Below are 11580 nucleotides of genomic sequence, written 5' to 3' on the forward strand. Positions count from 1 at the left end.
AAGTTTATTCATGACCCCAGGTCACACAGAGCCTTCTCAAAGGTCATGGTGCCTATGTTACAGGGTATTAAGAATTTACCAGGATCCTGTTTCTTTTGAGGTAATTTCTTCCTATCCAATGCATTCAGTTCATTGGTGAGCAAGGGAGGTTCATCTTCCCAAGTCTCATTACCAAATAATTTGGTATTTAACTTCATGATTGCGCCAAGATACTTAGCAACTTGCTCTTCAGTAACATCTTCATTCTCTTCAGAAGAAGAATACTCATCAGAGCTCATGAAGGGCAAAAGGAGATTTAATGGAATCTCTATGGTCTCTAGATGAGCCTCAGATTCCTTTAGTTCCTCAAAGGGATACTCCTTATTGGTCACTGAACGTCCCAAGAGGTCTTCCTCACTAGGATTCACGTCCTTCTCCTCCCTTGTAGGTTCAGCCATGATGGTCAAATCAATGGCATTGCACTCTCTCTTTGGATTTTCTTCTGTATTGCTTGGGAGAGTACTAGGAGGAGTTTTAGTGACCCTTTTACTCAGCTGGCCCACTTGTGCCTCCAAATTTCTAATGGAGGACCTTGTTTCATTCATGACACTGAAAGTTGCCTTAGATAGATCAGAGACTATATTTGCTAAGCTAGATGGATTCTGCTCAGAATTATCTATTTGTTGCTGAGTGGATGATAGAAAAGGCTTGCTATTACTAAACCTGTTTCTTCCACCATTATTAAAGCCTTGTTGAGGCTTTTGTTGATCCTTCCATGAGAAATTTGGATGATTTCTCCATGAGGGATTATAGGTATTCCCATAGGGTTCACCCATGTAATTCACCTCTGCTATTGCAGGGTTCTCAGGATCATAAGCTTCTTCTTCAGAAGATGCCTCTATAGTACTGTTGGATGATTCCTTCAATCCATTCAGACTCTGAGAGATCATATTGACTTGCTGAGTCAATATTTTATTCTGAGCCAATATGGCATTCAGAGTATCAATGTCAAGAACTCCCTTCCTTTGGGGCGTCCCATTACTTACAGGATTCCTCTCAAAAGTGTACATGAATTGGTTATTAGCAACCATGTCAATGAGTTCCTGAGCTTCTGCATGCATTTTCTTTAGGTGAATGGATCCACCTGCAGAATGGTCCAATGACATCATTGATAACTCAGACAGACCATCATAGAATATATCCAGGATGGTCCATTCTAAAAGCATGTCAGAAGGACACTTTTTGGTCAGTTGCTTATATCTCTCCCAAGCTTCATAGAGGGATTCACCGTCCTTCTGTCTGAAGGTTTGAACATCCACTCTAAGCTTACTAAGCTTTTGATGAGGAAAGAACTTGGCTAAGAAAGCCGTGACCAGCTTATCCCAAGAGTTCAGGCTATCTTTAGGTTGAGAGTCCAACCATATTCTAGCTCTGTCTCTTACAGCAAATGGGAAAAGCATAAGCCTGTAGACCTCGGTATCAACCCCATTGGTCTTAACAGTATCACAGATCTGCAAGAATTCAGTTAAGAACTAAAAAGGATCTTCTGATAGAAGTCCATGAAACTTGTAGTTCTGTTCCATCAGAGAAACTAATTGAGGCTTTAGCTCAAAATTATTTGCTCTGATGGCAGGTGTTTCGAGGGTTACCTGAAACTGTAGGTCGATCTCGGATGAGATCTTCTGTACTGGTCAGAGTTGACGTGTCCGACTGGCGGATGGCGGCCGGAGCTAGTGCGTCCGACTTGTTGGACTGATAGCGCTGCTGATCCTCTGTCACTGAAGGGTGGGGGGTACTTGCAAGGGACTCCAATGCTTAAGTTAGCAAGGGTATTAAGCAGGTTTTTAGTAGAATCAAAGTATGAGTTATACCTGGGTGCCCCAGTGTATTTATAATGGTGTGGCTGACCTTTCTGATAAGATAAGTTAGTTATCTTATCTTATCTTATCTTATTTTGGGTGAAGTCAGCTTATCTTCAAGGGACCCGCCTTTATCTCTATAGGCTTGGACTGCCTTTGGATTTGGGTTGTGTTCATCTATTTGGGCCCTTTATTGGGCTTTCCTGTCGATTTGGCCGACTTCTTTGAGAAGAGGTCGGGTAGTCTGACCTGAAGAGGTAGGTCGCTTTGTCGCCAATCATCCCAGGCCAGATAGCTCGACCCAGGATATGAACAGTGCCCCTGCTTGAGCTCGGTCTTTTTGTTTAGGTCGAGTCCTTGACTTCGGTCCTTCTCTAGTGAAGCCGAACTCAAGCATTTTGTCGATTCCTTTCTTTGTAGAGCCTTTTTGAATGTGGAACGTTTTCCTTTAAAAGCGTGCACTTTTATATCGGCGCTTTGGGAACGTGCGAGGGTTTAATACCCTCATTAATTGGCTTCAAATGCCCCGTTTCCCTTGGTTTTTATTTTGAACTTTGCCATCAGAAACGGTTTGTCTTCTTCGTTCCTGATGAGCGGATAATTCATATGCTTTTTGGCATTGTTTTTAGTATGTTTTTAGTATATTTTAGTTAGTTTTTAATATGTTTTTATTAGTTTTTAAATAAAAATCACTTTTGTGGGCTTTACTATTAGTTTGTGTGTTTTTCTATGATTTCAGGTATTTTCTGGCTGAAATTGAGGGACCTGAGCAAAAATCTGATTCAGAGGCTGAAAAAGGACTGTAGATGCTGTTGGATTCTGACCTCCCTGCACTCAAAGTGGATTTTCTGGCGCTACGAAAGCCCAATTGGCACGCTCTCAATTGCGTTGGAAAGTAGACATCCTGGGCTTTCCAGAAATATATAATAGTCCATACTTTGTCCGAGATTTGATGGCTAAAACAGGCATTCCAACTCAGCTCAAGAATTCTGGCGTTTAACTCCAGAACTGGCACAAAAGCTGGAGTTAAACGCCCAAACTGGCATAAAAACTGGCATTTAACTCCAGGAAATGTCTCTACACATGAAAGCTTCAATGCTCAGCCCAAGCACACACCAAGTGGGCTCCGAAAGTGGAATTTTACAACGGTGATTAGCCAACATGATCGAGAACCGACAGATGATTAGCCGTGCGGTGACAGCGCATTTGGAACATTTTCACTGAGAGGACGGGATGTAGCTATTGACAACGGTGATGCCCAACATAAAGCTTACCATGGAAGGAGTCTTACGTGCATGAAGAAGAAGACAGTAGGAAAGCAGAGGTTCAGAAGACAAAGCATCTCCAAAGCCTCAACATGTTCTTCATTACTGCATAACAAGTATTTATTTCATGTTCTTTTACTTTTTGTAAAAAGATAGTGGCTTTGATAACTTTTTGTACTTTTTTGTGTTTTTACTTCCTTTTTTCAAAATGTTTGTCTACTTGAAATCTTCTTTTCTTGTTTGGGAAATGACGGGACGTAAGCTGTAGATTTTTCCTGAAATCTTGCTTTGCCACTGCCTCCAAAGGATGCCCCAGGACTTTGGTTTGAGTCTTGGGGTTTTCCTTTTCTATCTGTATCATATTACTCGAGTTGCTTTTTCCTTCCTCCGAGATGGTAGAGAAATTCTTGGAAGTCTTCATGGATGACTTCTTAGTATTTGGAGACTCATTCAGCTCCTATCTTGATCATCTAGCACTTGTCCTGAAAAGGTGCCAAGAAACTAACCTGGTCTTAAACTGGGAAAAATATTACTTTATGGTGACTAAAGGAATTGTCCTTGGGCACAAAATTTCAAGCAAGGGAATAGAGGTAGATCAAGCCAAGGTAGAGATAATTGAAAAATTACCGCCACCTGCCAATGTAAAGGCAATCAGAAGCTTTCTGGGGCATGCAGAATTCTATAGGAGGTTCATAAAGGACTTTTCAAAAATTGCAAAACCTCTGAGCAACCTGCTAGCTGCTGACACGCCATTTGTGTTTGACACAGAGTATCTGTAGGCGTTTGAAACCTTGAAAGCCAAGCTGGTCACAGCACCAGTCATCTCTGCACCTGACTGGACATTACCATTCGAATTAATGTGTGATGCCAGTGACCATGCCATTGGTGCAGTGTTGGGACAAAGGCATAACAAGCTTCTGCACGTCATTTACTATGCCAGTCATGTTCTAAATGACGCACAGAAGAATTACACAACCACAGAAAAAGAGCTTCTTGCAGTGGTTTATGCCATTGACAAGTTTAAATCCTATTTAGTAGGATCAAAAGTGATTGTGTACATTGACCATGCTGCTCTTAAATATCTACTCACAAAGCAGGATTCAAAACCCAGGCTCATAAGATGGGTGTTGCTTCTGCAAGAGTTTGATATAGAAATAAGAGACAGAAAAGGGACAGAGAACCAAGTAGCTGATCACCTGTCTCGGTTAGAACCAGTGGCTGGGGCGTCCCTCCCTTCCACTGAGATCTCTGAGACCTTTCCGGATGAGCAACTCTTTGCCATTCAGGAGGCACCATGGTTTGCAGACATTGTAAATTATAAAGCTGTGAGGTTCATACCCCAGGAGTACAGCAGGATGCAAAAGAAAAAACTAATTTCTGATGCAAAGTACTACTTATGGGATGAACCATATCTCTTTAAGAGATGCGCTGATGGAATGATCCGCAGATGTGTCCCTAGAGAGGAGGCACAGAAGATCCTGTGGCATTGTCATGGATCACAGTATGGAGGACATTTTGGAAGTGAGTGAACAGCCACTAAAGTCCTCCAATGTGGCTTCTATTGGCCTACTCTCTATAGAGATGCCCGAGAGTTTGTGCGTAACTATGACAGTTGCCAAAGAGCTGGTAACTTGCCTCATGGTTATGCCATGCCTCAACAAGGGATCTTAGAGATTGAGTTGTTTGATGTATGGGGTATATACTTCATGGGTCCTTTCCCACCATCATACTCAAACACTTACATTCTGGTGGTAGTAGACTACATATCTAAATGGGTGGAAGCAATTGCCACACCCACTAATGATACCAAGACTGTGCTGAAGTTCCTCCAGAAACATATTTTTAGCAGATTTGGTGTTCCCAGAGTACTAATCAGTGATGGGGGAACCCATTTCTGCAATAAACAGCTTTACTCTGCTATGGTTCAATATAAAATTAGCCACAAAGTAGCAACTCCGTATCATCTACAGACAAATGGGCAGGCTGAAGTCTCTAATAGAGAACTAAAGAGAATCCTAGAACGGACTATAATTGCCCGTAGAAAGGATTGGGCAAGGAGCTTGGATGATGCTCTGTGGGCATACAGAACAGCATTCAAGACTCCTATAGGAACCTCTCCATACCAGCTTGTGTATGGCAAGGCTTGTCATCTGCCCGTGGAACTAGAACATAAAGCCTACTGGGCAACCAGATTCCTAAACATGGATGCTAAATTAGCTAGTGAGAAAAGATTGCTCCAGCTAAATGAGCTGGAAGAGTTCAGACTCAATGCTTTTGAAAATGCAAAAATTTATAAGGAAAAAGCAAAAAAGTGGCATGACAAGAAATTGTCATCCAGAGTCTTTGAGCCAAGACAAAAAGTTCTACTATTCAACTCTAGGCTCAGATTATTCCTTGGGAAATTAAAATCCCGTTGGAGGGGACCATATGTGATTACAGGAGTGTCACCATATGGATATGTTGAGCTTCAAGATATTGATTCTGACAAAAAGTTCATTGTCAATGGACAAAGAATCAAACATTATCTTGAAAGCAATTTTGAGCAAGAATGCTCAAAACTGAGGCTTGAATGAAGCTCAGTAAGAGTCCAGCTAAAGACAATAAAGAAGCACTTGCTGAGAGGCAACCCAGCCATTAGCAAGTTATTTATTTTAATTAATACTTGTAGAGGTTTGATATACATTTTCATCAAAGGCTAAGCATCAAAATTGAAGGAATTCACAGAGTTATAGAAGGATTCAGTACAAAAAGCAGAGAAAAGGAGCTTGCTGGCAAGAAAACACCAGTAAGGGGCATTTTGGGCGTTAAACGCCAGAATGGGTATCATTCTGGGCGTTTAACGCCAGTAAAGGTACCATTTTGGGCGTTAAACGCCAGAATGGGGACCATTCTGGGCGTTCAGCAAAATGCCCAGTGATAAAGAAGTTTCTGGCGTTTAACGCCAGCCAGGGTACCTGGCTGGGCGTTTAACGCCAGAAAGGCAGGGGGAGGAGATTTTGTTTCCAACTTCAATCCTTTTCAAATTTTCATGTTTTGACTCATAATTTTCTGCATAAACATGTTTTAAACCTTCATTATTCACCCTCAATTCTCATCATTCAATAATTTTCTAAATTATTTCTCAAAATTCTTTCAAATCCTTTCCAAATCTTCTTCAAAAACTCAAATATCTTCTCAAATTCTTTCCATATCTTTTCATATCTCTCTCAAATTTTTCGAAAGCCATCCCCTCCTCCAATAAATTAAGTTTCGGCCATCCCCTCTTCTACACCATTCGAATTTACCTTTTCTCCTCTCTCCTCCCTTTCCTTTCTTTTGCTTGAGGGCAAGCAAACCTCTAAGTTTGGTGTGCTTTTCCGTGATCACTGAGCTAAGACTCATCAAGATCATGGAACCTAAGGGAAAACAAACCAAATCAAGAGGCAAGAAAGAGAATACTCCAAAGAGTCTTTGGAATCAAGAGAGGTTCCTAACCAAGGAACATACAGACCATTACTACAAAATAATGGGTATGAGGTAAGTGATCCTGGAAGTTAAATTCAATCTGAAAGAAGATGAATATCCGGAGATCCAAGAGCAAATTCGAAACAAAGGATGGGAAATTCTAGCCAATCTTGAGACAAAGGTTGGAAGAAACATGGTTCAGGAATTCTACTCAAATCTGTGGCTGACAGATAAGCAGAGAATGACTGGAACCGCCTTTCATACCTACAGAACCATGGTCAGAGGAAGAATTATTTACTTCCATCTGGACAAAATAAGAGAGGTCTTCAAACTACCTCAACTACAAGATGATCCTGAATCCTTTAATAGGAGAATGGTGAGAGTAGATAAGGGGTTGGATCAAGTTCTAGAGGACATATGCCTCCCTGGAACTAAGTGGATAACCAATTCCAAAGGTGTCCCAAACCAACTCAAGAGAGGAGATCTCAAACCAGTTGCAAGAGGCTGGCTGGACTTCATTGGGCGTTCTATATTGCCTACTAGCAACCGCTCTGAGGTCACTGTCAAAAGAGCAGTGATGATTCATTGTATTATACTTGGAAAAGAAGTGGAGATTCATCATCTGATTTCTTGTGAGATTTACACAATTGCAAACAAGAATTCCACTGAAGCCAAACTGGCCTACCCAAGCTTAATTTCTCTGCTATGTAAAGATGCTAGGGTGAGGATGGGAGTAGATGAATTCATCCCAATTGAACACCCAATCACCAAGATGTCAATGGAAGGACAAGTGTAAGACAACTCCATCAAAAAGAGGGCGCAGGAGTTCCTCCCAAAAATTCCTGAAATTGACTACTGGACCCGCTTAGAAGCATCTGTTACCAAGCTGCAGGAAGCTATGGAATAACTTAAGGAAGAACAGCAGAATCAAAACTGCATGCTCTGCAAGCTGCTGAAGGAATAGGAGAAGTAGGGGCGTGAGCTACAGGAGCTGAAGTGCCAAAAGCTCTCCCTCGAAGGACCAAGCACTCCACAAAAAGAGGGAGCATCAACTTCTCAAAATCAAGGTTGTTGAGTCCTAACTCTGTGATAACCTTTATTATTAAGAGTCTATTTTAAGAGTCATTTATTTTTCTGCTTTTAATTTTTTGTCTTCTATTATTATGGGTCTGCTCTTATATTTATCTTTGAGTCTTATTTTTATTCCATAATCAATAAAATTAGAGTTTATGTCTTAAAGCTATGAATGTCCTATGAATCCATCACCTTTCTTAAATAAAAAGTGTTTTTAACTGAAAAAAGAAAAAGAAGTACATGAATTTTGAATTTTAAAACAGTTTAATTATTTTGATGTGGTGGCAATACTTTTGTTGTCTGAATGAATGCTTGAACAGTGCATATCTTTTAATTTGATTGTTTATGAATGTTAAAATTTTTGGGTCTTGAAAGAATGAAAGAAAAAGGAGAAATGTTATTTGATGATCTGAAAAATCAAAAAAATTGATTCTTGAAGCAAGAAAAAGTAGTGAATAGAAAGCTTGCATAAAAAAAAGAGAGAGAGAAAAGCAAGCAGAAAAAGCCAATACCCCTTTAAACCAAAAGGCAAGGGTGATAAAAAGGATCCAAGGCTTTGAGCATCAGTGGATAGGAGCGCCTAAAGGAATAAAATCCTGGCCTAAGCGACTAAACCAAGCTGTCCCTAACCATGTGCTTGTGGCGTGAAGGTGTCAAGTGAAAACTTGAGACTGAGCGGTTAAAGTCGTGGTCCAAAGCAAAAAACGAGTGTGCTTAAGAGCTCTGGACACCTCTAATTGGGGACTTTAGCAAAGCTGAGTCACAATCTGAAAAGGTTCACCCAGTTATGTGTCTGTGGCATTTATGTATCCGGTGGTAATACTGGAAAACAAAGTGCTTAGGGTCACGACCAAGACTCATAAAGTAACTGTGTTCAAGAATCAACATACTTAACTAGGAGAATCAATAACACTATCTGGATTCTGAGTTCCTATAGAAGCCAATCATTCTGAACTTCAAAGGATAAAGTGAGATGCCAAAACTGTTCAGAGGCAAAAAGCTAAAAGCCCCGCTCATCTAATTAATACTTATCTTCATAGATGTTTCTGGAATTCATTGTATATTCTCTTCTTTTTATCCTATTTGATTTTTAGTTGCTTGGGGACAAGCAACAATTTAAGTTTGGTGTTGTGATGAGCGAATAATTCATACGCTTGTTGGCATTGTTTTTAATATGTTTTTAGTATATTTTAGTTAGTTTTTATTATGTTTTTATTAGTTTTTAAATAAAAATCACTTTAGTGGGATTTACTATGAATTTGTGTGTTTTTCTGTGATTTCAGGTAATTTTTGGCTGAAATTGAGGGACCTGAGCAAAAATCTGATTCAGAGGCTGAAAAAGGACTGTAGATGCTGTTGGATTCTGAAGATTTCAAAGTGGATTTTCTAGAGCTACTGAAGCCCAATTGGCGCGCTCTCAATTGCATTGGAAAGTAGACATCCTGGGCTTTCCAACAATATATAATAGTCCATACTTTTCCCGAGATTTGATGGCCCAAACAGGCGTTCCAAGTCAGCTCAAGAATTCTGGCGTTTAACTCCAGAACTGGCACAAAAGCTGGAGTTAAACGTCCAAACTGGCATAAAAACTGGCGTTTAACTCCGGAAAATGTCTCTACACATGAAAGATTCAATGCTCAGCCCAAGCACACACCAAGTGGGCCCCGAAAGTGGAATTTTACGATAAACACCCTAGCTTACTCATTTTCTGTAACCCTAGGTCACTAGTTTACTATAAATACTACTTTCAGTGATTCATCTTGTACCTCATGACATTCTACACGTTTCTTATTGTGTTCTCTACGGCACGAGTCTCTAAACCCCATTGTTGGGGGTGAGGAGCTCTGCTGTTCTTCATGAATTAATGCAATTACTACTGTTTTCCATTCTATTACGCTTGCTTCCATTCTAAGATATTCATTCACACTTCAACTTCATGAATGTGATGATCCGTGACACTCATCATCATTCTCACCTATGAACGCATGCCTGACAACCACCTCCGTTCTACCTTAGATTGAATGCATATCTCTTAGCCTCATGATTCAAATCAGAGTCTTCGTGGTATAAGCTAGAATCTTTGGCGGTCATTCTTAAGATCCGGAACGTCTAAACCTTGTCTGTGGTATTCTGAGTAGGATCTGGGAAGGGATGACTGTGACGAGCTTCAAACTCACGAGTGTTGGGCGTAGTGACAGACGCAAAAGGATCAATGGATCCTATTCCGACATGATCGAGAACCGACAGATGATTAGCCGTGCGGTGACAGCGCATTTGGAACATTTTCACTGAGAGGACGGGATGTAGCCATTGACAACGGTGATGCCCAACATAAAGCTTACCATGGAAGGAGTCTTACGTGCATGAAGAAGAAGACAGTAGGAAAGCAGAGGTTCAGAAGACAAAGCATCTCCAAAGCCTCAACATGTTCTTCATTACTGCATAACAAGTATTTATTTCATGTTCTTTTACTTTTTGTAAAAAGATAGTGGCTTTGATAACTTTTTGTACTTTTTTGTGTTTTTACTTCCTTTTTTCAAAATGTTTGTCTACTTGAAATCTTCTTTTCTTGTTTGGGAAATGACGGGACGTAAGCTGTAGATTTTTCCTGAAATCTTGCTTTGCCACTGCCTCCAAAGGATGCCCCAGGACTTTGGTTTGAGTCTTGGGGTTTTCCTTTTCTATCTGTATCATATTACTCGAGTTGCTTTGCCCTTCCTCCGAGATGTTTTTTAGTGATCCAATCTTCTTTTCTTTTTGTAGGATTAGTTGGCCTCATGTCTTCTCGCAATAACGTTGTAGAGATGTCTTCCAAAGTTCCCGAGGGGATGCCCGATTGGCTGGACTCCCTTGTCCTAATGTGTGTCTCTGTCGTGGATGCTGAATTTTGTGTAGAGCTGAGGAAACGTCATAGGATTTGTGGTAACAGTGCTGGGAGAGGGATTATGAGCTTGTAGCTCCTGACTCTGATGAGAGGGCTTGTTTCCTACTTCAGTCGAGGGAGAGCATCCCTTCTTCTATGCCTATGAATATTCTTCAGCCAGTTGAACGTTCCTTTTCCTTTTACTGCTTTCGAGACCGACTTGTTGTGGTCATGTAACATTGCTCCATCCCAGCTTCATCCGAATTCCTAGGGTTTTATCAAGATATTTCAACTGCTTTGCCAAGAGTTAGGAATAACACCTTCTTAAACTCTTTTCCTCTCTCTTTTTGTATCTGCCAAGCCTGGAGGTTCCTCTAAAAAGAAAGCTTCCTAGGTTTCGCTCAGGTCGGCCTAGGGGCATAAAGTTTTTGCCATGTATGATGAGTCTTTTACAGATTTTAAGAATTATTTCTTCCGAGTCCGTGCTGTTGAGGGGGTCCGCCCCTTTTTTCTTGATGAGAATGACGAGCCTGCTTTCCCTCTAGAGTGGCAAAAGAATGTGAGAGTGTCTCGCTATACATGGGAGATGTTTGATGAGGTTGAGCGGGCCTTTGTAGTTGTTCTTGAAGATTTGTGGGGGGAACCACCCCATCTGGATACAAAAATATTTTTGAGTGATCCATCTTTGGTTCGAACTGCTTTGGGTACTGTCTGACTTGTTTCTATACTTGTTTCTTAGTTTTTCTTCTCTTATGTTGTAACTCGTCATTATGGTTGATTCTGTATTTTCAGAGATGTCGAAAAACAATGATTCCATGAAGGCCTACAAGAAGGCGAAGAAGGCTGCTGCTGCTCAAAACATCTCGGCCAAGGCGACCGGAGAGGGATCTTCTCAAGTTCCAGTGAAGCCGCCCATGCCGAGTTCTCCTGGGCCAAGGAAGGTGATCCCCACTCCTCAAGTTCGTCTGACTGATCCTCCACAGATTTCTGCCACTACTTCTGGTGCTCCTCCCAACAAGAAACAAAAAACAATTGAGGCCTTTAATCTTGACGCCCATGATTTTAATGCAATCGAGTTCGTAGATCAGCAAATCGG

The 11580-nt window shown here is 40.9% G+C and overlaps 1 non-coding gene across 1 annotated transcript; it reads left to right on the plus strand.

Moving 5' to 3' along the window:
• The first annotated feature begins 1199 nt into the window (after window positions 1–1199).
• On the plus strand, window positions 1200–1307 carry LOC112761462 (small nucleolar RNA R71). The gene has a single exon (XR_003181857.1). It is a non-coding gene; the product is annotated as a small nucleolar RNA R71 (small nucleolar RNA).
• The last annotated feature ends 10273 nt before the right edge of the window (window positions 1308–11580 follow it).

This window comes from Arachis hypogaea, chromosome 16, assembly GCF_003086295.3.
Source record: "Arachis hypogaea cultivar Tifrunner chromosome 16, arahy.Tifrunner.gnm2.J5K5, whole genome shotgun sequence".
Classification (NCBI taxonomy): domain Eukaryota; kingdom Viridiplantae; phylum Streptophyta; class Magnoliopsida; order Fabales; family Fabaceae; genus Arachis; species Arachis hypogaea.